This window comes from Dama dama, chromosome 8, assembly GCF_033118175.1.
Source record: "Dama dama isolate Ldn47 chromosome 8, ASM3311817v1, whole genome shotgun sequence".
In the NCBI taxonomy this organism is placed as follows: Eukaryota; Metazoa; Chordata; class Mammalia; order Artiodactyla; family Cervidae; genus Dama; species Dama dama.
This window is the reverse complement of record NC_083688.1, coordinates 46,208,012-46,233,122: the sequence shown is the minus strand read 5'-3', so window position 1 is coordinate 46,233,122 and position 25,111 is coordinate 46,208,012. Positions and strand designations below refer to the sequence as shown.

The window sequence follows — 25,111 nt, the reverse complement described above, 5'->3', positions numbered from 1 at the left end:
AACTGTAGCCTACTTCATGGAGCTTCGTCTTAGTCATCCGTGTAGCTGTAGCATTGAGCCAAGTACCTTGCACAAAACAGATACCCAAAAAATATGTACTAAATGAGTCAATGAAATTTAAAGACTCCCAATCCCACCAAATAACTTAATCCCAAGTCTTTTTTTATCAATCACCTTTCTTTGTTGATTGAGGGTCAATTATGAGTCAAGTAGAAATGCTCTAGATGTCTTACATCAATACATTCATACATTATATTATCTAATCCTCAAGTTATTCCCATAAAGTAAGAATTATCCCCATTTTGGGATTCCCAGGGGGCGCCAGTGGTAAAGAACTCACCTGCCAATGCAGGAGACATAAGAACTGTGGGTCTGATCCCTGGGTCAGCAAGATCCCCTGGAGGAGGGCATGGCAACCCACTCCGGTATTCTTGCCTGGAGAATCCCACAAAAGAGGAGCCTGGTGGGCTACAGTCCATGGGGCCGCAAAGACTCAGACATAACTGAAGTGACTTAGCATGCACACATCCTCACTTTACAGATTAAGAAATAGTAGCAGGAAAAGATTAAGCCACTTAAAGGCACATAGCTCCTAATAATAATGATATAATAATAATATCATGAATTAAGTGTTTATTTTGTAGAAAGCACAGGGCTAAGGTTTAACATATATTACTTCCTTCCATCTTCTCAACAAATCAATAAAGTATATGTTATCATCACATAGACTTCCCTGGTGGCTCAGAGGGTAAAGAATCTGCCTGCAATGCAAGAGAGGTGGGTTCAGTCCTTGGGGCAGGATGATCCCTTGGAGAACCCAGTCCAGTATTCTTACCTGGAGAATTTCATGGACAGAGGAGCCTGGCAGGCTATAGCCTATGGGGTCACAACAAGTTGGACACAACTCAGTGATTAACACTTTCACATTCACTTATCATCACATTTTGCAGATGAGAACACCAGGGGACAAAAAAGTTAAGTAGTTTCCCAAGATTACTAACAAACACCATAAATACTACTTAAAGTCAAGTTTTTATGACTCCAAAGCCCACATTCTTTCCATTATATCAAGATCCCTTCCACTGTATTGTGGTGCCTAAATCTTTCTATTTTATGTACTCATGATAAGCACTTGAGAGAAAATAAATCTCTAATAGAGTATTTAAACCTAAATTGGTCACATTTAATAAACCAGTCAGTTAGAATTAAAAATAATATACAAACAAAAAGAGGTAGAGGGATATAGGATTGATTCAATGAACTGAATCAGTTGTATTTTATTAGACCCAAAATAACATACATCACTGGTGAACAATAAAAAGTTAATATTCTCTTCCAAATGCAGCATTAAATTTTTTCACTTGTGTGTTTAAAAATTTATGGAGTGTTTACCAAAGTACTCGAATAGAAGCACAAGGCAGTCACCAAGATAGGCATGGCGCCTACACTCATGAAATTTAAGTCTATTAGGTCTAACCAATAAGCAAGCTTAGTTAGCTTAGTGAAGTCGCTCAGTCGTGTCCGACTCTTTGCGACCCCGTGGACTGTAGCCCACCAGGCTCTTCCATCCATGGGATTCTCCAGGCAAGAATACTGGAGTGGGTTACCATTTCCTTCTCCAGGGGATCTTCCCAACCCAGGGATCGAACCCGGGTCTCCCGCATTGGAGGCAGACGCTTTAACCTCTGAGCCACCAGGGAAGCCCACAACCAACAAGCAAAGACAATATTAAATACTTAACAACTGTTAAGCACAAAGTAACAGGATGCTATGAGAAATAATAATCATTAGGGAAAATGGCTCAAGAAATAAAAAGGCAAGTTTTCATCAAAGTGTGGTGAAAAATAGGGTACTGAGCAAAAGTGAGGGAAAGAATGTATATGGTAATGAAGCAGGAAAGATCTGGCTTAGGCTTACTTAAAGAAGGTCCATGTGGCTGGAAGCAGAAATGGGAGGAATAAGGGGTTAAGGATGGAGGCCAGGACAGATTAGAAACAGTTTTGCAGGTCACAGTGAGTATTTGAATTTTACTCTAAATTAAACAACAACAACAACAACAACAAAAAAAAAAAAAAACAGAGGACAGTTTTAGGCAGATGAATAGCATTATTCAGTTTTTGTATTTAAGCTATCACTTGGGCTGGAAGTGGGGTGGAGGGTTGGGGGCAGGGGAAAATGCTGGGATCTTGAGCTGAAATGGATCAGAAGGGAAAGGCAAAGAAGCCAGTTTGGAGGTTGTTGCAACACGGTAGGTGAGAAGGGATGGTAGACTGGACCAGGTGAAAGCAATGGAAATGGAAAAAATTAAATATTTACAAATCTTCTCAAACCAGTATAACTGGGTATAACTGTGTGAGTATAACACACACACACATACACACAAATATCAATTATATTAAGAAGAAGTTTCAAAGGTGCTGAGAATATTCGCTTTCCTAAGCAGCATGGTTGTCTTACTTACTCTTTAGTGTTACGCATATACATGACTTGTATTCTTGTTTAAGTGTGATATATTTCATAATAAAACAGTTAAAGATTATGAATGTTATGCATTTTAAATGACTGCTATATCTTACTTAGAGTACTCAGATGTAGCTGTCTTATAATCATAGGCATGCTTTATAAATTCTTCAGTTTGACCCTTAAATCAGTACAATAACGCCCTTCACCAGCCCAAATTCTTCTTACGAGTATTTTCTAACTCCAGGTTAACTATAATAACAAGAAAACTCATTAAGCTTTAAGTAGAGTTTAAAGTCTGAAGTTTGACAATTTAACATCTTAAGTGGTCAGTGAAAATTAATCATGAATATAGTCGAGAATTTTAAAAAGCATTGTTCATTACCCCAATAAGTTATAAACATAAAAGAACATCAAATACAAAGATATTTATTAAAGAGTTATCTGTAAAAATAAAACATTCTAAACAACCTAAATACCTAAAAGACATGGGATGGTTAAGTAAATTATGGTATAACTCACACCATCAAACATTAGGAAATCATTAAAAATCAATGCCATGGCTTATGTGTGTTACATTAAGTAGAAAAAAACATGTTATATAGATATAGTTCTATGCCTATGAGGAGGGAAGGCAAAAGAAACTAAGAGGGATATAGAAAAGTCTTTATCAGCAAAACTTTTAAGATAAAATATATCTTAGACCAAAGGTGATATCAAAAGGGAATTCTACTTTATCCTTCACATTGTTTTGTATTTTTCAAACTTCCTACAAGGGATGAATTTATTGCTGTTAAAATGCAATGCTTTCCTTGAAAATTATTAAGCAAAACAACCTACACACGAAAGGAAGCTATTTGCATTCAGAAATCTCTGTTCTTTTATAAATTCTTGACTATTTTCAGATGAGAAATCCTCCAATTTAGAAACCTTTTAGATAGAAACATGAACAGTTCCAATGTTGCCTAAAAGGATATTAAGCAAGAAAGCCTTGATATTCAAAGTGACTGGATAGGAACTCTGACAGATTAAATCAACCTGGTCAGTTAGCAGAAATTAACTCCTCTCCTAGACTTCATCATCTATTCAGGCAACAGCTACACAGTGCCTCCAGGGGGTCAGAGAAGTCAGAAAACAAATCTCTGTCAACAAGGGGCTTCTTATCCCCGGGCTGGAGAAAGAGTAGGGAAGGCAGTGACACCAGGAACAAAACAGCAAGCAAAGGATCCCTGAGCAGATAGATGCCCCTGAGCTGGATGAGTAAGACTTCCCCTTGGGAAATAATAAAGAGGATTGCCAAACAGGACAAGCAGCCAATGCTGAGTCAGTGAAAGCGATGGTAACACCATGATAAGGAAGGAGATAAGAACTTTCACACAAAAACAGCCATCCCAATGGCCAGCACTCTCCTGACTCCTGATCTGGACCTGCTTGCTCTGATTGAGCTCACTTCCTCTGTGTGCTGCCTGAAGAATGATTATTATGTTACCAGATAGAAGACAAAATGTAAGTGGCAGCTCTAATTGACATAACCAATAACTCTCAGTTAATGGTTACTTACCTTAATTAAAATAGTGCACATTATTTAGAAGAAAGTTTTAAAATACCATGGTAAAGAGCAATATAGGATATAAAATGGCTCAGTACAATTTGGGGTGAAACCACAAAAGAAAAATATGTCATTTAAGCCAGAGATTATTCATTTACCATGTACACTTAGCATAAAGAAAAGTGAAGTCACTCAGTCGTGTCTGTAGCTGTAGGCTGTAGCCTACCAGGCTCCTCTGTCCATGGGATTTTCCAGGCAAGAATCCTGGAGTGGGTTGCCATTTCCTTCTCCAGGGGAACTCCCTAACCTAGGGATTAAACCCGAGTCTCCCACACTGCAGGCAGACTCTTTACCATCTGAGCTACCAGGGAAGCCCTGGCTAGCATAAAGAAAGTATATTCATTTTAAAAAATACAAACACTGTAAATAGTGCTTTAATGCTATGTGAGTCTTTTTAACCTCCACCCCCCAAATTTTAAACAACATCTATGAAAAACACTGCTTTAAATTAAAAGACATTTTAAATAAAATCATGCAAATCCCAAACAAGCAAATTTTTTTTTTAAGTAATTTGGCATTCTTAATTTTTGCCTTCAAAGTATTATATTACACCAATTAGAATACCGGACAACACATTTTTTTTCCCATTTTGATTATGCCCTCAAAATAACTGTGATGCTCCCATAGCTAAGAGCTTTAAACTTGTAAATAACCCCTCCCAGAAGCCTAAATCTCCATATCTTAATATCATGAAAGCTGGAACTGTAAAATAAAATCTGTTAGCAGCTGAAATCTTAATGAGGTTCTACAAAGAAGCGGCTTTTCTGCAGTGACTCAATGCATGGAAACAGTTGAGTAATTATAAATGCATGGGCTGAATATGAGTTGGCAAATATAATACCACAGAATGTACCCAGATCTAGGGTTGTCCCAGTTCAAATGAGACTCTATTCCTTTACCAGTGCAGGCACACGACTAACCTGAAATGTCTTTGGCTGAGAGATAGGTGTGAGCCCATAAAATTATGTCCCTTGACACCCCATTTACATGGTGACAATCTGTTCTGGCCCACTAGCAGCCTGTTCTTCAACAACAAAGCACTTCAGAAGGAACACTGCATAATGTTGGTTTTATCTGACATAATAGAAGCCAACGACAATTGAACTAGAGAAACGGTTCTCAAAACTTGGGGATGTGAGATCCCCCCTCAAAAAAATTTTTTATGAAAAGGAAGATTCTGGGGTCTGCCACCACGGGACTGGATGTGATAGGCTGGGACGGGCCCCGGAATCTGCTCTTACAGAAGTGCTTCCCCACCAATCAGGCCTGTCAGGGAGATGCTAGAATCGAGTGCCCTTCCCCAGGGGAAGTGTGGGAAGGTCAGAGGGAAAATGCAAGTGGCAGGCAGGAGAGAGGAGCCACGCTTTGTTTTTTTTTTTAACTACTCCACCACTATCATTTTTCCAGGGAAAATGAAAGGAGTTTCCTCAAAAGTATTCTCTGAACCTTCGCACATATAACTGCAAACTTAGAACATGTTCTAGAAATATTTTAGTACAATTATTCATGGTAAAGAAATCAAACTCCACATGCTTATTTCTATATATAAATATATATTCTTAAAAAGGAAAAAAAAAAGAAGAAGGAAAAAAAAAAAGATCTCAGGGCCAAACACTCTCAAATTCATTCTTACTTAGGAATTCCAAAAATTTAGGAATGCTTAATTATATGAATATCGCATGGTCCATGGTACTATTATTTACTCTCTGCATACTAAAGATAAAAAGCAGGCAGTCTTTACAATTAACACACCCAACAAGGTAGGAAGTTAAAATGTAAACACGGTGAAACCCTATATTTTCATAATTATGTTTCCACAATTCTTACTTATTTTTCCTAAGCCCATTAAACTCCCAGCCCAACATTCTAATAACATGTTTTGTTTTCACCATGTGCAGTCCTTTGTGAGAAAACCCAGGGAAATTCCAACATCTTCAGCTGACAATCTAACCCCTCGAAGAACAGAGGTATCCACAAAGCCTTCTGAGAGCTTAGTATCTGGAGAGTCGCAGGCTGCCCCCATAAGTCATCCTGCTTATGGTATTTACCATGGAAAGCATATGGGAACACCTTTATGAAGCTGAACTACACTGGGCTTAAATCAAATGGATTAACTTGAGAGATATGGAGCCATGGGAGTTTTAGAAGTACAAAAGTCTGCTCCTCCTGAAATTTAAAATAGTTAAGCAATGGCATTCTTAGAAGAGGTATGTATTCTATAGTTTAGAAAAGCAGACATCAAAAAGCTGAAAGAAAATATGGGTGTGATTCCATGGATAGCACTGCTGTAAGGGAGATGGTTTAAAAGAGATGCCAGACTATAAAAATGCCTGTATGGTCACAAAAAATGGGGAAAAAATATGAGCAGGCACCATCATGAAAAATAATAGTAATACGAAAAGCATTCATTGAATATGATGCCACTCATTGGTCATTAAAATAATCTCACTTAATCTTTAAAACTGGTCTAGCGTAAGGAGGGCTCTAAGTCCATTTTACAGATAATGTGTAGAGAATTTTAGGAGCTCTCCCAAGGTCAGCTCCCCTACTAAGAAATGAGGTCAGGATAAGGACCCTACACTAAATAGCCCTTTGCGTGGCCACTTAAAAAGTTCTCCTATGAACTTAAAATTTGAAGACTACATAAAAAGCGTGGGAAGTAGAGTGGAGATATAAGTAGGAATCTCTGAAAGAATCTTAATGAAGAGGTCACCGCCAAGAAAGACCTGAACCAAGTGAAACCTGCTAACATTCACAAAGGTATTACATAAAATCAGGGACCAAATGACGATCTAGGGAAAGATACCACAGCTGTTTAAGGGAGATGATATCATGTAAAAAGATGAAAACACTGGAAGCAAACCTACCCAATTATCCATCTATCCCCATTTTATCTGCTAAAGCAAAAGCAGCTTCAAACTGGAAACGCTAGAACAATGGCTGAGAAGGCCCTGAAAGCTAATACAGGAAATAAAGCCATAAAAGAACATCAAGCTTCTATAAATGAGGATAAGTCTCCGGGCGCAGAGAACTCACATCCTAGTATACTGGAGGAATTTGTAGACCTGTTATCCGAGAGTAAAAATTGTAAAATATTATACATACATACACACATGAAATCATGAAGAAACAGAATTCCAGAACAAGTCAAATTGTTATGCCCAAGTTCAAAATCTAAGAAGTAAAAAAAAGTTCAGGTCACAGAAAAGGATAACCAAATTAAAATAACGTCCTTTGACCACGGTTATAAGAATGGCAGGAATATCTGAGAAAAACTTTCATTATACCTTAGTGAATCAGACAGACAGTACAGTTAGATAGTTTGTGTCTTGTTCAGTAATGATCAGTCCCCAAGTCAACGGTCACGCTTCCCAGGTGGTGCAGCAGTAAGGAATCCACCTGCCAATCAGACCTGGAGAAAATCCCCTGGAGTAAGAAATGGCAACCCACTCCAGTATTCTTGCCTAGAAAATCCCTTGGACAGAGGACCTTGGCGGGCTACAGTCTATCGGGTTCCAATCGTCAGACACGACTGGGTGACTGAGCACCCAAGTAAACAGTCAGCCTCCAAGGTGGTCTTCGGGGTTATGACCCAGCGCTCTGTGTTCAGCCCAGTCCATTCAACATTTTGCTAATGATTTAGATGAACATGCTTATAAAATGTATAGAGCCCACAAAGCCAATATAATTGATAACATAATTTAGATTAAAAATTATCTCAATGGGCCACTAACACGTGAATAGTTAAAGCAAAGTGAAATCTACCAAGAATTAATACATTAGTGTCATTTTTATACATATATAAATTTTGACCTTCCCTAAATTCTTGTGACTCAGTGGTAAAGAATCCCCCTGCCAATGAAGGAGACGCAAGAGACACGGGGTTGATCCCTGGGTCGGGAAAATCTCCTGAAGAAGGGAATGGCAACCAACTCCAGTATTCTTGCTTGGAAAATCCCCATGGACAGAGGAGCCTGGCAGGCTCCTCTCTCCATCCATGGTGTCACAAAAGAGTTGGATATCACTTAGCAACTAAATAATAATAAATTCTTGTGAAAAAAAAAAAAAGAATAAAAACCTTGATTAAGGTGATTTAACATGAGCCACCATTGCAAACATCTGCCAAAAATAATGCATTTCTAGAAAGTCAAGATCACGTGTGAGGAAATGAGATGACTAGTTTCAAAGGGCCATGGACAACTAGAGGGAAACCAAAGACAAGAGTGACACAGAGCATGAGAGAATAAGAAAGAGACCAAATATTCACGCAGACATCTGTGGTTGTTTAGCCTAGAGAAAAGACGTCTTAGGGCACCATCAGTGCTTTCCAAATATCTGAACTGTCTTACACACAGAGGAAGCAGTATTGGTACACACTGTCTGAAGACTATTCCCTTTTTTTCTTTTACAAGTCTCAGGAAATGATAAAACTAGAGCAATATGACAAACACAGATAACCTCAAAAAGATGTGAGTCCCCCATCCCTAGAAGCACAGACTAGTAACACTCAACCAGAAAAACACTGGCGGAATAGGAAGAGATGATCTCTAATTATGTTTTGGACTCAACTACTTTCCTGGTGGCTCAGACGGTAAAGAATCTACCTGCAATGTAGGAGACCTGGGTTCTATCCATGGGTTGGGAAGATCCCCTGGAGAAAGGAATGGCAACCTACTCCAGTACTCTTGCCTGGAGAATTCCATGGACAGAGGAGCCTGGCGGGCTACAGTCCACGGGGTCACGAAGAGCCGGACACGACTGAAGTGACTGAGGACACCCACCCACACTGATTAACACTTTCACTTTTTTCACAGTCCTAATAGTCCATTCCAGTTTTTCTCTTCTCAGCCAGCCCTATACATTACTCAGTTGTGTTATTTTCAGAGTGGTCTACACAGAAATTGGAGGAGGAGGGAATTTACAGTAAATTTACTGATGTATAAATGGCACTAAATAAAATAATAGGTAGAAAGCTGAATTCAGGTCATGTATAAACCTCCAACATTTTATAGAGCACTATTCAGCTATAAGATACTGCATAGTTAATACCATTTCCCTGAGGAATAGCCTTTTCCATGGACAAGACGGTGAACTAACATATTTATCATGGTTAAATTAATCTCTGCCCTACAATGCTGCCTACTTTATATTTTCAATACCTTACTTAAAAAATCAAGACTAGATTTTTCTATACCATGGTGTCATAACACCACCTGCAACAAATGTCAAGTTTTTATAAAGGAGGAATCTTTGCTTAGAATATGCCTGCTGTTTAGCTTGGTTTGTTTTTAAAGATTGGTCACAGTGTGAATACCCTTTCTACTGCGGGGGGAGGGGGAGGGAGATGTTAAGAAATTCAACTTCAAAAGAGTCTCCAGCTCATCTTCCCAATGTAATGATGCCACTGCTAAATCTGGATTTAATCACGGGAGTGCAAAGATGAGAAAGAGAGGAAGTTTGTCCACACAGCTCCCTCTCTCTCATCACTGCCAACCCCCTTCACCGACTTTTCTTCTTGGTTTGTACACACTCTATAGGCCAGAGTCATTAATAACCTGTGTAAACAGACTATTTTAGAGACTATGAACTGCCTTTCTCTGTGTTAGTTTAGCAGTTAAGGGTGTTTGACGGATTTGAAAAGTACCATAGAAGAAAATCTGTGCTGCAAATACATCAAGAGTATGTTGTCTTCCCTTCTCCCTGAAACTTAACCCTGACTCCCTGAACTCTGACCTGAAAGGACACCTGGTCAGCCAAACCTAATCCCAGGCTCTGAGATTAGTTTAATGATATTTGAGGCAGCTAGGATCAACCACGCTGAATTTTGTGACCACATTGTAAAACGAGCCATTGTTCCTCGGGCGGAACACTCTCATCTCAGCTGGTATCTGAGTTAAACTGCTATTACTGATCACCCACCCGTTCCTCAACACAAATAACCTGACAGTCAGAATAGGACCCATTAATGCCTCATTTATCAGAACTCGGTGTTTTCCAGTATCGTCTTCCCAAAGAACTGGACAAAGAATGCTGGGGATTGTCATCTTTACCAATCTCCAACCTTGAAGTGAGATTACAACTCTGAAAAACTGACCTCCCAGCGTATGTTGCTATAACTTTAACTATGGAATATTTTAGGCTGCAGTTCAGGAAGAATGAATGCTGCATTATTTTAGCCAACTGCTCAGGGTGGTCACTTTATGTTTTAATGCAATGTACTACACAAGAATGACATCATAAGGCCATCATAAAAGCAAGTGTTAAAACCTATGATGAATTTTCCTACTATAACGAACCAGTTAATAAGTGTAAAAGTAGATCAAAACATACACTTAGGGCCTGGTAAAACATTTACATTCACCTTTGCAAATACAAAAATAAAAAGCTTTTCAAAAAGTCATAAAAGTTCTTTGTGCCTCTTACTTTTAAAGCTTTAGTAGTGATCTTAGATGTCTGGAGGCTTTTTTCTAAATAAGAAGCCCAAATGGTAATTGCTAATAAATGGCATTTACTGATCTTGTATAGTTTGTTTCTTCTTATGATAAAGATCTCATCCTTATTGAGAAGAATTTGTCATACAGAAGCTCACCAAGTTGTCCTATTTATGCATGACCACCCCCTTTAATTTTCCTTGCTTATATTCACCTAAAACAAAAAGTGAAAGAGGAGATGGATAGTATTACCACCGAATATTGTTCTATTTATTAATATATTTTTAAACAAATATTCTTTTAACAAGAATACCTACCATGTTCTAGGCACTAGGCTAAGAACCTTACTTGGATGTCATCTTATCCACGTAACATTATAAGGATAGGTACTATTTTTATTTAGTACCTCAGATAAATAAACTGAGGTTCATGGAGTTTTACACATTTGCTCAAAGTCACAAAGCAAGTAAGTGGTAGTCAATATATGAACTCCACTAGTGTGACTCCAAAATCAGTATTTCAGCAACGAGAGTGATATAATGCACTATGCCATATAACCCACTATATGGCAAGCAGTGAGTATGGATAGTACCTGGTCTCTAGACTAAAATAACTCACAGACCAGGGGAGAGAAGATAGTAAACAGATAAACTATAATCTGTTGTGTTAACTGCTGTTAGAAGATAAGTGCTATAGGAGCATAGAGAAGAAGCAACTAATTAATGCTATTTGGTAGATGGGCCATGGACAATCCTTCTAGAATGATAACTACAACAGTCATTGGGTCTTAAAGTGCTCCAGGTAACCTGGAGAGAAGGCAAGCATTTCAGAAAATGCATAAAGACAAAGATTCCTGAAAGAATATGGTACATCTGAGGAACAATGAGAAATACAATTCTGAATAAGGGCAGAAAATGCAAGCAGTTCCAAGATTGGAAGCAAACGAAAAGGAAGACAAGCCAGATTGTGGGGCTCCTAAATTTGGTGACCAGAAAAACACTACATAAAACCAATTTGAGACTGATGAGAGCTAGATTGTAAGAATGGAGTGATGCAAACTTTGAATACAATTAACAAGAATATGGTAGTTGCCTGAATCACAGGATTAATATGGAGAATCTGTTTCAATTTGGGGCAGTTTTTTGTTGTTTGTTTTTTGATGCTGTTTCTCCATTTTAGTTTATTTATTTTTTTGGTCACGTTGTGCAAGGCATCCAGAACTTTGTTCCCTAACCAGGGATTGAACCCGTGCCCCTTGCAGAGGAAGTACAGATTCTTAAACCACTGGATCACCAGGGACATCCCTGGAACGGTCTTGATTGAACATTTCTGTAGACCAAGCAGGAAGAGCTAACGGCAAGGGAGAAATCGAAGCTAAAAGAATTCTGAGGACAAATGATGAAGAAATGTCCCAAAAAAGGTGAGAGTCAGCAAGAGAGTGAGCCAAGAGAGGACCACACCCCACCCCAGCACACAGAAATAGCAGCACCTGCTCCAGCACTTCATTAGTTTATCTTATGTGCTATTCTCCATTTGTTCTATGTGTCTTTGTCTTCTCTTCCCAACTAAATAATAAATCCCTCAAGGACAGGGGTCAGGTTTTCTATTTCTTTTTATCTCCCTCCCTACTTAAAACAGTGTGGACACATCTGAGCTGGGCATGTGTGCCTTGTCATGGTGGGCCGGGGAAGAAATCAGGGATGGAGCAAAGAGACAACACCTCTCCTAACACGAACAAGTCACAGATGAAAAACAGAACTGTGCATCTTTGCTTTGTATGGTACGAGCTGCCCCAGATGGAACTGTAAAATACATGGAGAATGTAATTGAGCTATTTATCAGGAAAAGACCGTGTAATAAATTGTCACATTATAAATAACCCTGTTAGAGCAGGGGCTCGGGAATGAATCTGTTATCTCCTGCTTCCCTTACAGTAACGAAATGCAAGTATGGTTGATAACAGAAAACACCAGTGCCAAGGAATATTACAGTGTTGTTTTTAAAAATCTATTTAAAATTAATACATGAAATACTTTTGCTAGTTCTTGGGTTCCTCAAATTAGCAGAAAACATTTCTAAATAAATTTATATCTTCTCATAATCCGTATGTTTATTTTTATAACTTACTCAGTGTTTAATCTGAAAATAGTATTCAAGAGCACATATGCAATCATTTCTTAGCATCACAGATTTTGGCTCACAGGTTTTGAAGTCCTCAACTTTATAGATAAGAAAACTGAGGTTCAGAGAAGTGACTTTGTAAAAAAAAAAAAAATTGAATTTTTAATAATAGAGCTAGATTTAAAGCCTAGTTTTCCTAACTGATTGTCCCATTATCTTTCATTAAGCAAATCTAAAATTGAAACTAAACTCTGAAGTTATTCTCTCCGAATCTAATCAGAAATCTTTGCTGGCATGATTAGCTTTCTGCCCCTCTGCTCTCCGTCTTTCCTGATTTCCCACGATAGATTCACAGACAAGCTGTGGCCAACACTGCTACTACCTACCCAATAACCACTCTCCCTTTCTTTCTTCCAAAAGAATTCCAATTTTTTTCTGAGAGGCATTGTGTCAAATAAAAAAATTGATTTCCCAGGCTCTCTAGACCTGAAACTGAGATAAATGACAAAGTCCTAGGGGATGAAATCCCTCCCAGAATAGTACAGAACTTCATGAGGAGAGGCATTTGACCTTTTTTCCTTCTTTCCCCACCCTCTTCCTGCATGGAATCTGCACTGGATGTCTGGAGGTACGGCAGCCATTTTGCAACCGTAAAAAGAGAAGCCAGGAAGAGACCCAGAGCCTGTGTCTGTGGCAGCATTGGGAAATACTGTATTATCCTGGATTGGTCACTACATAATACAAATAAAGCCCCTATTTGGTTAAACTACCTCTGCAGAGCTTCTGCTACATGTAGTCACTTGCAAACTTAACTGATTAATACTTAAACTAATATTTTACTATGCACTGACATATTCCTAACATATCACTGCCCTGCTCAAAAACCTTTCAGTGGAAGGCTCAAGCAGGAGACCACTAAGTCAACATTAACTCTAATCTGGCATTCACAGCTCTTTACAGTAGGTTCCTGAGTCCTCGTATCCCCCCTAAACACATCCTGCCTACGAGCTAAACAGAACTCCCTGCCAACTGTCTCTCTCACCTCATCTCTGCCCATCAAAATCCTACAGTCTTGTCAAGGCCCCTCTCACACATCACTTGCCTCAGCAGTCTAATAGGATCCCTCCAACCTGGTAAGAGGGATCTTACCCTCTTTTAAACTCTCAACGTAATTTTGTTTGCCCCCTCCAAGGTCACTCCTTATGACAGTCACTGCGCTCTCGGGGTCTGCGAGGCAAGAGGCTCCTTGAGGGCAGGACCTTGTCCTTCTGGCGTGTGAGCCCCACCCCCAAGCCCAGCACAGCACCTGATACAGAGCAGATGATTAATAGCACTTCCTCAACTGAATTAATAAACACTTCCCCCCCGCCTAATGCATCTCTGACTGCTCCCGGGAAGAGTCCACGCCAACACTCTAATGACTTAGGAGGGAGCGTGTGTGGCAGCAGGAGGAGTTGCGCTGCAGCTCAGACTGCGGTATTGTTTTGACACCAGCGCAAGTGATAATGGGCTGTTACCCGGCGTGTCAAAGCGCTCACTCCAGCCTCCCGCGCCAGCCTCTCCTGCTTGTCACAAACCCCAGTCTGCAAAAGGCTTCCTATTCGAAACACCATGTGGCTTCTGCTCGAGAAATGCGTCTAGCTGGTCACTCCTTTCCCTGTGGATCACCAAAAAAAAAAACAAAAAAAAATCCAGAATGATTCCAGCAAGAGCAGGGTCTCACTGGGATTCGGCAGCACACACCTGTCCCCCCAAGAAATGATCTCTGGCAGCAAGACAGGGGTAAAGAGCAGGATGCCACGGCCAAGGGCACAAGAGCAGTGTGTTCCGATTAAGGAAAGGCTGTACCACGGCAATACGGAGGAAGCGAAAAGCTGGGAATCATAAAGGGAGGAAAAATCTACCGGATGAGAGGCTGTGCAATTTGAATACAATCTAAAAAACAACATAACTCAAATAAGAATGAGACCCATAAAATTTACATATTAAAATACAGGGCCTGAAGTGAGAAATACGCCGTCCTTCTTCATAGTACAGGGTTATTATAACTCAAGTACTAGCTCCATGACTGCAAGTCTCAAAAGAAAACGTTATCTTCAGGAACTGACTAGTTAAGTTTGTCATCTGCCCAAAGGCCGAGGTCTCGAACTAACCTAAAACAAAGTAACTGTTTCAGACACTATTAACTGGAATAGAGACTGAGTCATCATTATTACTGTAAATCTCTGAGAAAAGTTGCTTATCATGAGCTATATGAATCACTGATGGTGCTATGTAGAATGATGTACATTACAATTAAAAATGATATTGCTTTAACAAGCATTTAATACTAATGATGCACGCTGGTTAAAAAAATAAATAACTGAATGAACACCAATAACATGCATCAGTATCCAAATTGTGTTAAAATCTGCAAATAAGTTGTTTGATTTGATGGGAAGAGGATTCCTTCGTTCGTGAGAAATTTGACTAAACGAATTCATCCCTCACGCCCCAGATGAGATTGTGCTTGCGACTGCCTCCCCGTGGGTCTGTGATGGCCCCGTAAACCTTCACCATTAGGAGCTAATCCCATGGCGCCTGCACTGTGGCCCTCCTGGCCTAGCCTGTCTCCTTCAGGACCTGAGGCTCCATCCTCCTCTCCACAGGCTCCGCAGGCCGCCTCCGGGCCCAGCATCACTCCCTGTGAGCTACCCTCCTCTGCAAGTCTGCTCCCAGCCCCAGCAAGCCTGTCCGCCCAGCTTCAGCATCACCGTGGCTCCCACTGCCGCTGCCCACAGCCACGGGGTAAAGGGGTAGCCGGCACACGCACAGGCCTCGGAAGGGGTGAATGCTTGGGGAAGTTAAAAATAGGACGACTGGATTCAGGAGGGAGTGGGCATCAGGGCTTGGCAGGAGTCACGTCATAATATTTGGCAGAAGGAACATTATATTTCTATTTCGGTGTGTTTTAGTTATTTTGATATAGGTGTGGTTCTATTATACCAAAGTGGGTTATTTTGCCTAAAATCTAGTGGATTATACTTTGTGGGAAATTCAATGAATTTTAAAAATACACATTTTTAAAAACACTACTTTATGTATAAATCTATGAATGGATAATTATCAAATAGGAGACTATCCCCTAATAATTATATTTGACTTTGAGGTACACCATGCAATTTTTGATACAGATTTACCTTCATAATTATACTTTTCTTAGAGTATTATTAGCTTTCAGCTGGGAATTCTAATATTAAAATAAACACACACCAAAACACAGTGGGACCACACATCTCCTAGCTGGCAGGAAAAAAGTCTTCAAATGCTATGTTTCCCCACAGGTAACTCATGCTTATTTTTTTTTTTTTTAATAATAGAATACTGCTCAAAAAAGGGCAGGGGGGAGACAGGGATATTTTAAATACTGAGAAAAAGGAGAGAAATAGGGAGAGTGGAAGAAGACTACAGGAGTGAGGGGAAAGAAGTTAAAAAATCAGAATAAAACTGCGACTTTGGGATTCACTGTCCGTTCATTTCTTATTGCCCTGTTTACAAGCTAACAGCATTATGCTGCAACAGAATTGAATGCAGCATAACATGACCTAATCTCTATCTAGTTGGGCTCTTTAGTCACACAAATACCACTGTCTATTTTTTTCTTTTTCTTTAAGATTTGATCATTTAGTCCAGGTAAGATGTAGCAAAGTTAAGCTATGTCCTGTGAGATGCTCCAGGAAGAAGAATGAAAAGAAGGAGGAGCTGTGATTAAGGTAAATAACATTCAAATTTTCCAGGTCACAAATACCTATTGACAATGTGTCCCCAGGGAAAACATTTAGATTCCTTCTGCTCCACACAGCCCCAGATTTGCTTTGAGGCAGTTCCATAAGCGGAACATAAGAAGAAAAGATATGAACAACTATTTTGGAAGAGGAACGAGATGGGAAAGGGCCTGGTTTTCAATCCAACGGTGGGAATGCTGTGTTAAACTAGATGGTTCACTGTAGTCAAGCTACATTTGTACTTAGATACCAGGATATTTGGGGAGCTTCCCAGGTGACACTGTGGTAAAGAATTTGCCTGCCAATGCAGGAGATGCCACTTCGATCCCTGGGTCGGGAAGATCCCCTGGAGTAAGAAATGGCAACCCACTCCAGTATTCTTGCCTGGGAAATCCCATGGACAGAGGAGCTTGGTAGGCTACAGTCCACGGGGTCGCAAAGAGTCGGACATGGACATGACAGAACCACTGAGCATGGTGTGGCACCTGGACATTTAGGACGTTACAGAAGGAGAAGACTGAGCAGATACAAAGTGTTCGTCACCAGACTAGAAAACGAACTCATTACAAAACCATCAGTGGAATTTAAAGCTTTTAAAATTTGTTATTAATAAAGGCTATTTCATTTTTTAAAATACACAATTTCACCCAGATGACTTGGGAGAAATCTTATTACACTATCAGCATATATAAAGTATAGATTAAATTCTACTTTAAAAGTGGAGTTAGTATAGAACAGAATACTTTGTCTACAAAAAAAGAAATCAATTTTTTTTCCAAGTTGATGCAGAGCCATGGAATAGGATTTCGCTGATCAAAACACAATGAATATCATAGGATCTATGCTTCCTATCCGGCAAGAAAATCAAAATGATTAAGAAAATAATATTAGTAATTCACATCCAGTATCGCAGAAGGAGAAGATATATGAACGGAGACTACAGAAAACCAAAGAAATTAACATACTGTGTCTAGCTTCTGCTTTGTAAAGGGTTAGTAGTAACTATACTAGCAACTAACATGTACCCAGCCCTTACCCTGTGTGAAGCACCTTATCTGATCTGTTTCATTTAATCTTCCTAACCACCCTAGGAAGGAGGTGATGAAGGGAAAGCAATTACCACTACCCCTATTATTTTTGCAGCAGCAGCAGCAGCATGTGGAACCTTACATCCCGCACCCCTGCAGTGGAAGGACCGAGTGTGAACCACTGGACTCTCAGGGAATCCCCTTCTACCCCTACATTATAGAGGAGGACGGGGGCAGAGAGTCACGGAGCTGGAAAGTGGTAACAAGACTGAAAGCCCAGCAGTCACCCTCCTGAGATCCCAGCACCTAACAACACACTCTACTACCCTGTCCTCAACAAGAACAGGAGCGTAGAAAACACAGGCCTGGAGACCCGAGGTCCTGTCTCACTATGTTAGATAGCTCTCAGCTGGTCTGATGGGAGACACCTGATCAACTGCTCACCGTGAGCAATTCCTAACAAAGCCTTCAAGAAACTGGGAAATCCATAAGTTTCTAACCATTTATTTTCATTAAGTTGGGAATTAAATTAAAAAAAAAAAAAAACTAATGGACAACTGAAAATATCTACTTTCAAAACTTAGCCTGGCTTCCCTCTCCACTGTCACAGTGTTGAACAATACTGTCTCTTGTTTGCTTTGGTTTGTCTAATAAACTGTAGCTTCCCTGGTGCCTCAGACAGTAAATGCAGGACCTGCAGGAGACCCAGGTTTGATTCCTGGGTCAGGAAGATCTCCTGGAGACAAGAATGGCAATCTACTCCAGTGTTCTTGCCTGGAGAATCTCATGGACAGAGGAGCCTGGCAGGCTACAGGCCATGAGGTCACAAAAAGTCAGACATGACTGACTAACACACGCAACATTTATATCAGATAGCCATTTTCAACCAACATTTTTTTACATATAATAGAAAATGTACCTTTAAAAAAAAATTAAGTAAAGCATCTAATACAAGACCCAGTGATACAGAATAACATCTCCTGTATGTCTGAATTTACCCATCGCTCTGGAATCTAATACAAAATAAACCAAGATCTGCTTTATGGAGTTCTCTTTTTGTCTTTGACCCGAACATTTAATCTCTGCCCCCCATTCCTGCCCACCCATCACAAAGCAGCAATCATGGATCACAAAAGGGACCAGGTGAGTGATTTTGACAGACTCAATGAAAAGTCCGTCATTACCCAACAAAATCAAGGCAATGATTAGGTGCTACCTGCAGAATGATCATTTTATTTAATAGAGCTTCCCTGGTGGCTCAGATGGTAAAGAACCTGTCTGCAATGCAGGAGATCCAGGTTTGATTCCTGAAGCAGGAAGATCCCCTGGAGAAGGAAATGGCAACCCACTCCAGTATTCTTGCCTTGAAAATCCCATGGACAGAGGAGCCTGGCGGGCTACAGTCCATGGGATCACAAGAGTCGGACATGACTTAGTGACTAAACCACCATGGCCACTAGCAATCAAGCCATATCAATCTCTCCCACACAGAAGACAACATTTTTTATTTCCCCAGATTCCCCAGTACTACAAACAAAACTATTTTGGTCCCACACATTTCAAAACCTTTTTAAAATTCAGGACAAACAAATGACTGTGGCAGCTTGGGGACACAGGTCCTTTGAGAAGCACTTGAACGCACAACATCCACATTTTGAGTTTTTAGCCTTTCACCACACAGAGACCTACAACACACTCTGTTTTTAGTCCAGTGGGAAGAAAAAAGAATTATTACTCAGTCTTACTATGAATAAATTACCCTCCAGAAGAAGTCAACACATACCTTCCAGGAAACTATTAAATGCACTTAGGACAGAGAATTTTCTAAATGCCACTCCCCACCCCATACCCTGAAAATGGCCCATTCTCTCTATAGGATAAAATGACTTATTTCTGAGGAGTAAGTTAATGCTCAAGAAGGTCAGTTAGGAAGATATATCTGCATTCCATGACTTGAGAAGTTCAACCTGGGCTCCGCCTGACACTGGTTTAAGAAGATTTTTAGTGCGGGCTGTAAATCACCTCCGGAAGGCCCTGTGAAAGCACTGCTGCCTGGGAAGAGTTGTGTCATACACTCAGCTGCTCCATCCCCTCGAACGGCACTGGCAATGAAAACACTGCCATATATCTTGATTTGTCAGAGAACAAATCAGTTTTATCTGTTCATTTTGTGGTTTAGTGTCATAGGTATTTTAGAAAACATAATTTATATTTCCTCATGCAATTATATATGAAATTAAATCATCTCACTTTTCCAGAAGCATCAAAATATTTCAGATTAAGTAGAACACACTCATAATGTCTTTGAAGTTTTTGTCTCCCAATCTACTACAAGAAGGAAAGATAAATAAAGGAAAAAGAGGGGGGAAATCAGTAGCATTTTACTGAGTTAGTCTAGTTGTATTAGGCCTTGCAGAGTCTTTTATTTATATAAACAATCACAACAATGTCTGGTCACGCCATAGAGAGGCAGAGTATAGTGACTAAGTCCCTGCCTCAAGAAGCACTCGCCTGGGTTTTAACATCTGAATCCTGGCTCCATCACTTTCTTTCTGGATGCCCTGGGGTAATTCACTTAACCTCTCTGAGCTTAGTTTCTTTAGGTGTAAAATGTAGATAATTGTACTTATGTCACACATGGTTTGTGAGCATTAAGTGAATTACCGCATGCCTGGCACACAGTAAGCTCTATGTTCCCTAGCACTATAATTAGCAACAATATGCACACCATTTTTTTAAGGATTAAACATACATGAAAACATAACAAAATTATGTCTTACTAATACTGAGGTATACCAATGAGAGACAAGAGAAAAATATTCTATTGGTCTGTTCTCTCCGGGATGATAAGTTGGTCATTTTTTGTAAACTTAAAGACAATGCAGCCGAGATTCCCAGATCAAATGTTAAATGATACCCATTCTCCTGGGAGAACACACCACACCCACAAGTGTTTTAATCCCTCTGACTTACCATAGAGTTGGACTTTTTTTTTTTTTTTTTTTTTCATTTACCTGGCTGAATTAGTTCTGCTGAGAGACGGACAAAATTTATAATCTTATTAGTCACAACAGGAAACTCCCCTTTAATAAGTTAAGACAGAAAAACATTATTGATCTTAGTTCTGTTCGTTTAAACTGCAAATGGGTATGTTTTAATATCCACCAGGGGCTACAAGTGAAAAAAGGAAAATAGCAGCAAATTACAACACTGTATTATATAAGATATAAGAAAACACTGGTTTCTTAACTAAAATCTTTGTTCATATGAATCGATATTTTTGGTCACATGAGTACATTTTTATAGATAACCTGGGTTACCCAATCCTTGCTGTGCCCATTATGAAAACCCACCTAAATATTTATTGAAAGCAAATACTTCTCTCTGAGCTTCCCAGGTGGCATCAGTGGCAGAGAAACATAAGAGAAGCAGATTTGATCCCTCGGTTGAGAAGATGCCCTAGAGGAGGGGGTGGCAACCCACTCCAGTATTCTTGCCTGGAGAATCCCATGGACAGAGCAGCCTGGTGGGTTACAATCCATAGGGTCACAAAGAGTCAGACATGACTAAAGTGACTTAGCACACACACATGCAAATACTTCTCTCTATCCAAGGGCCACCAACATAATCACATAGGAAGAGAGTGAACCCGACCTCTTAAGGACAGACCTCAGAGTGAGCTGAATGATTCCAGAAAAGCGCACAAAAGGGAGAAGATGGGAACGGGAGCAATGACAGTCTAGGAAAGGGTACAGGGTAGGGGCCATCTGACTTCTAACTAGGACCATCTGACACCTGCTAAGACAGAGAACACTGCGAAAATAAGCCAGGTCCATTTTAGAACTACAAAATACAGAAAGGAGACAGAGAGCTGTTCATCTCGTTCCCATGCCCAGTAGGATCTGAAGTTCTCTAGAAACAAACCACCAAAAAGGGATTACAACCCACTGCTCCTGCAAGCCTGGGAGCTTTCCTGACTTGTCTGACAAATTCCCTACCTCCAAGTGTGAGCCATGATCTGTCAATTCAAACACAGGAAAAACCTTCCCTCAGAGTTTCCCCCAATGACTCTTTCAGAACATCTCCATCCTACTGCACAGAGCAAAAACCAGAGGCTAAAAAATAAACTGTCATCAGTTATTAATGCCTGGGCCAAAGGACATTGTTAACACAGGACTGTCATTGTCAAACTGGTAAGCACTCAGTAACTAACCCACACAATGCTGTGTATGTGTTTTTTAAAGAGGAGAAAGACCAAAATGTGGTAAGAATGAGACTATTATAAAAACAAAATATGCAATCAATTAACTAAGGTTTCCTGAATGACACAATGTCTTTTAACTTTTCTCCCACATTAAAAAACTTAACTCTTTACCACAAGGCAGAGGTAAGAAAGAAAGAAGGTCAATGCCAAAACACCTACAATAAACTTTTCTTTGGCCTCATAGTATGCAGGATCTTAGCTCCCAGACCAGAATCAAACCCTCACTCCCTAAATTCAAAGGGTGGAATCTTAACCACTGGATTGCCAAAGAAGTCGCTGCAATGAACTAACCTAGAAAAAAACGTTCTCAAAGGGTAACTACATTGTCACATGAACAATGGGGCTGGTCACTCTGATGGCCTAGATGCAGTGTCTGTACTTAACACCTCCTAATTTACTGACCACACCTAAATCCTTCCAGATCATCAAAAGAAGACAAATCTTTCACATTCGCTTTGAAAACCAAAACTTCTCTCCTATGTAATATTAGAAATAATAGTAAAGAATATGCAAACTATATATTAGAATATTAAATGAACCACAGGCGAAAATACTGCATATGTGACCTCACATATGTAAAAAAAATGCCCTGCACTATAAATAAAGATCCCCTGGAGAAGGAAATGGCAGCCCGCTCCAGTAGTCTTGCCTGGAGAGCCCCATGGACAGAGGAGCCTGGCGGGCTACAGCCCTTGGGGTCTCGAGAGTCAGACAGGACTTAGTGAGCAAAGAGAGATAACTGAAGAAGAGCGTCTTAAAATGTCACCTACATTTATCTCTCAGTTGTTGGCCTGACGTGTGGGTGGTGTCTTCTTTTTCCTTTTTCTGCATTTTTTGAGTTTTCTATAATTAACAAGCACTAGTTTATTAGAAAAAGTTTTTTAAATGTGTAAGTTTGTAAAGAGCTTAGATATACAAAAATGGGAGTCTCACAAATAAGTTCTCATAAAATGCCATCCCAAGACAGCAAGTTCAATTTTGTTATTATACTCAAAACAAGCTCCCCGCTCAATTTAAACATGTATATGTTCAGTTACCAACTCCAATATGTCAATCTTTGGTTTATGCCTGTAAAACAGAGTTACTATTAGTTCGAATTATAGACTAAATTGGCAGACTAGAAATACAATACCACAGAGGGGGATATTGGTTAAGTACACATTCTATGGAGCCAATTTTTGGCATCAGTCATGCTACTTACCTCTTTGAATGTCAGTTTCTGCAATGGTGAATTGTGGGCAATTATATCATGTACTTCATAGGAGTTATTATGAGGACTGAATGAGAAGCTACATGTGAAGCACCTAGAACTATATCTGGTGTATGAGAAACATTAAATAAATATTAGTGCTTCCTTTACTAATTAGTTAATAATATTTTCATTAAATATATTCATAGCATGTCTATTCCATACAAGTTTCAGTTTCTCTCATAAAAACTAAACTATGACTTAATCTAAGCTAATTTTGATATATTCATTTGTCATATTCCAAACATGAATAGTCCAAATAGGTAAATTTTTCAGAAAACTGAAGTTTACCCTTTCAGGCACCTACATCATTTTATTTTTAATCCTCAAACCCCATTCAAAAGCTTCAATTCTGTTCTGGCCAAATGGCTACTTTCCACAAGCTTAAATTTGCCAAAACTTCCTTCTAGACAAGATGGGGAAAATAGGATCAACATATGCATTAATTTATTGCCAGGTCCGACTTAACATTTTTTTAATATATTTATAGTTTTCTATCTCCCTTACTGGAATGTATTTTGACAGCAGAGGCATTATATGTTTGGTTCTTTGCTGTGCCCTCAACACCTAGAACAACGCCTGGCATATAATAGGCACTCAAGAAATATTTGTTAAGTGAATGAATGATATACTGTGTGAGAGAGCCATAAAATTAAGGTATAATCTTCAAAAGTGTCTGCATTGTCTTTGGAGAAGGGAATGACTACCCACTCAAGTATTCTTGCCTGGGAAATCCCATGGACAGAGGAGCCTGGCGGGGCTACAGTCCAAGGAGTCACAGAAGAGTTGGTCATGACTGAGCAACTAAACAAAATAACAAAAATTACAATAACAACAATAAACAAAAATTTCTGCATTGCATTCCTCTCCATAAAAGGGGAGCAGTAAAACTCAGCTACACTTCTTCCAATCATGCTCTAAAAGACTAAAGATCTTAATAAAGTACTTCCTTTCCAAATAATTCTAATCTCTCTTTTCCCTTGCAGAGTATCTAAAGGAGAACCCCCTCTCAAAGAAACCTTCCCCTTCCCTTAAGGAAGCACTGTGTTCATAATAATAAAACACGACACTTGAATTTTTTATTTATTACTCTGGCTCTGGAGCAGCTATTCTCAAGAACCATCACCTTAAGTTGGTAAAACAGGTCAAAGCATTCGATTAAGAACAGACCGTCCTCTTAACTTGGCTCCTAGGATGGTGGGCCCAGATTTTCACCCGGGAGATTATTAGGCCTTGTAGAGCCACATCATTGAGGACAGAGGTTTGACCATGCTACAAGCTTTCCAGCATCTCATTCTTTGATTTACAAAACTGACAGAAAGAACATGTTGGATGCATTTCTCTGATGAGCTGGAGCTGGAAGCTGAGAGAAACCTTGGGCACTGTCTATTTGCATATAGCCTGAAGCAATCTTTTCCAACCTGAGTAACTAGCTTGTAAAACAGTAGCCCAGATTTGCTCTTCTGTCCTGGGTGATATTTCTTCAAACCAAACAGGGGCAGACAGGGAAAAACCTTTGTTTCCCTCACTGAGACACAGATAATCTTGCTAGTCACTGCTTTTGAGCAAGTAGAGCCTTTATGTAAGACTCTTTAGAGCTCTCAAAGCTACTATCAAAAAAACTCCAAAACAACAACAAAAACATTGCTTTTCAAAGCACTGAATTTTAAATGCTCATCACAATCATGTGAAATCTATCTGGCACCTCAGAAGCCAAACCAAGGAGCCCATGAGTGACCAAACGGTCAACTGCATGCTTGCTCCGCAGCCCTGCCTCCCACAACCACTGCTGAGCTCCGTCACCCTGCAGACAGAAGAGGTCCCTGATGCCGCAGGGCTCCTTCTCTGTGCCAAGGTGCCTACATGCATTACAAATAAACTTCCCACCAACTGACACTATGCAATGAATGAAGAGTTTGTTGCAGAGTTTATACCCCATAAAAATTTTTAAATACAATTATACTGTATCTGAGAAATATTGGACAAAGTGTAAGATGTATACGAATTTTAGAAGTAAAAGGAACTACAGTTCTGAAATTTCACAATTACACAAAGAATTAACTGAAATTGTAAGAATGAGATGACAGAGCTCTTATCCAGATTAAAAAGGAAAAAAAGAAAGTTCTTAAAAAGTATTTGAATATTACAAAATGTCTATGGCCAAGGATTTTTTACTGTCTATCAT

The 25,111-nt window shown here is 39.6% G+C and overlaps 1 protein-coding gene and 1 non-coding gene across 4 annotated transcripts in view; both read right to left on the bottom strand.

The window, feature by feature from the left end:
• The window catches only part of SATB2 (SATB homeobox 2), a 196,638-nt gene that overhangs the window by 135,328 nt on the left and 36,199 nt on the right, over nucleotides 1–25,111 (bottom strand). The window lies entirely within an intron of this gene.
• On the bottom strand, nucleotides 1,629–1,700 carry TRNAW-CCA (transfer RNA tryptophan (anticodon CCA)). The gene has a single exon. It is a non-coding gene; the product is annotated as a tRNA-Trp (tRNA).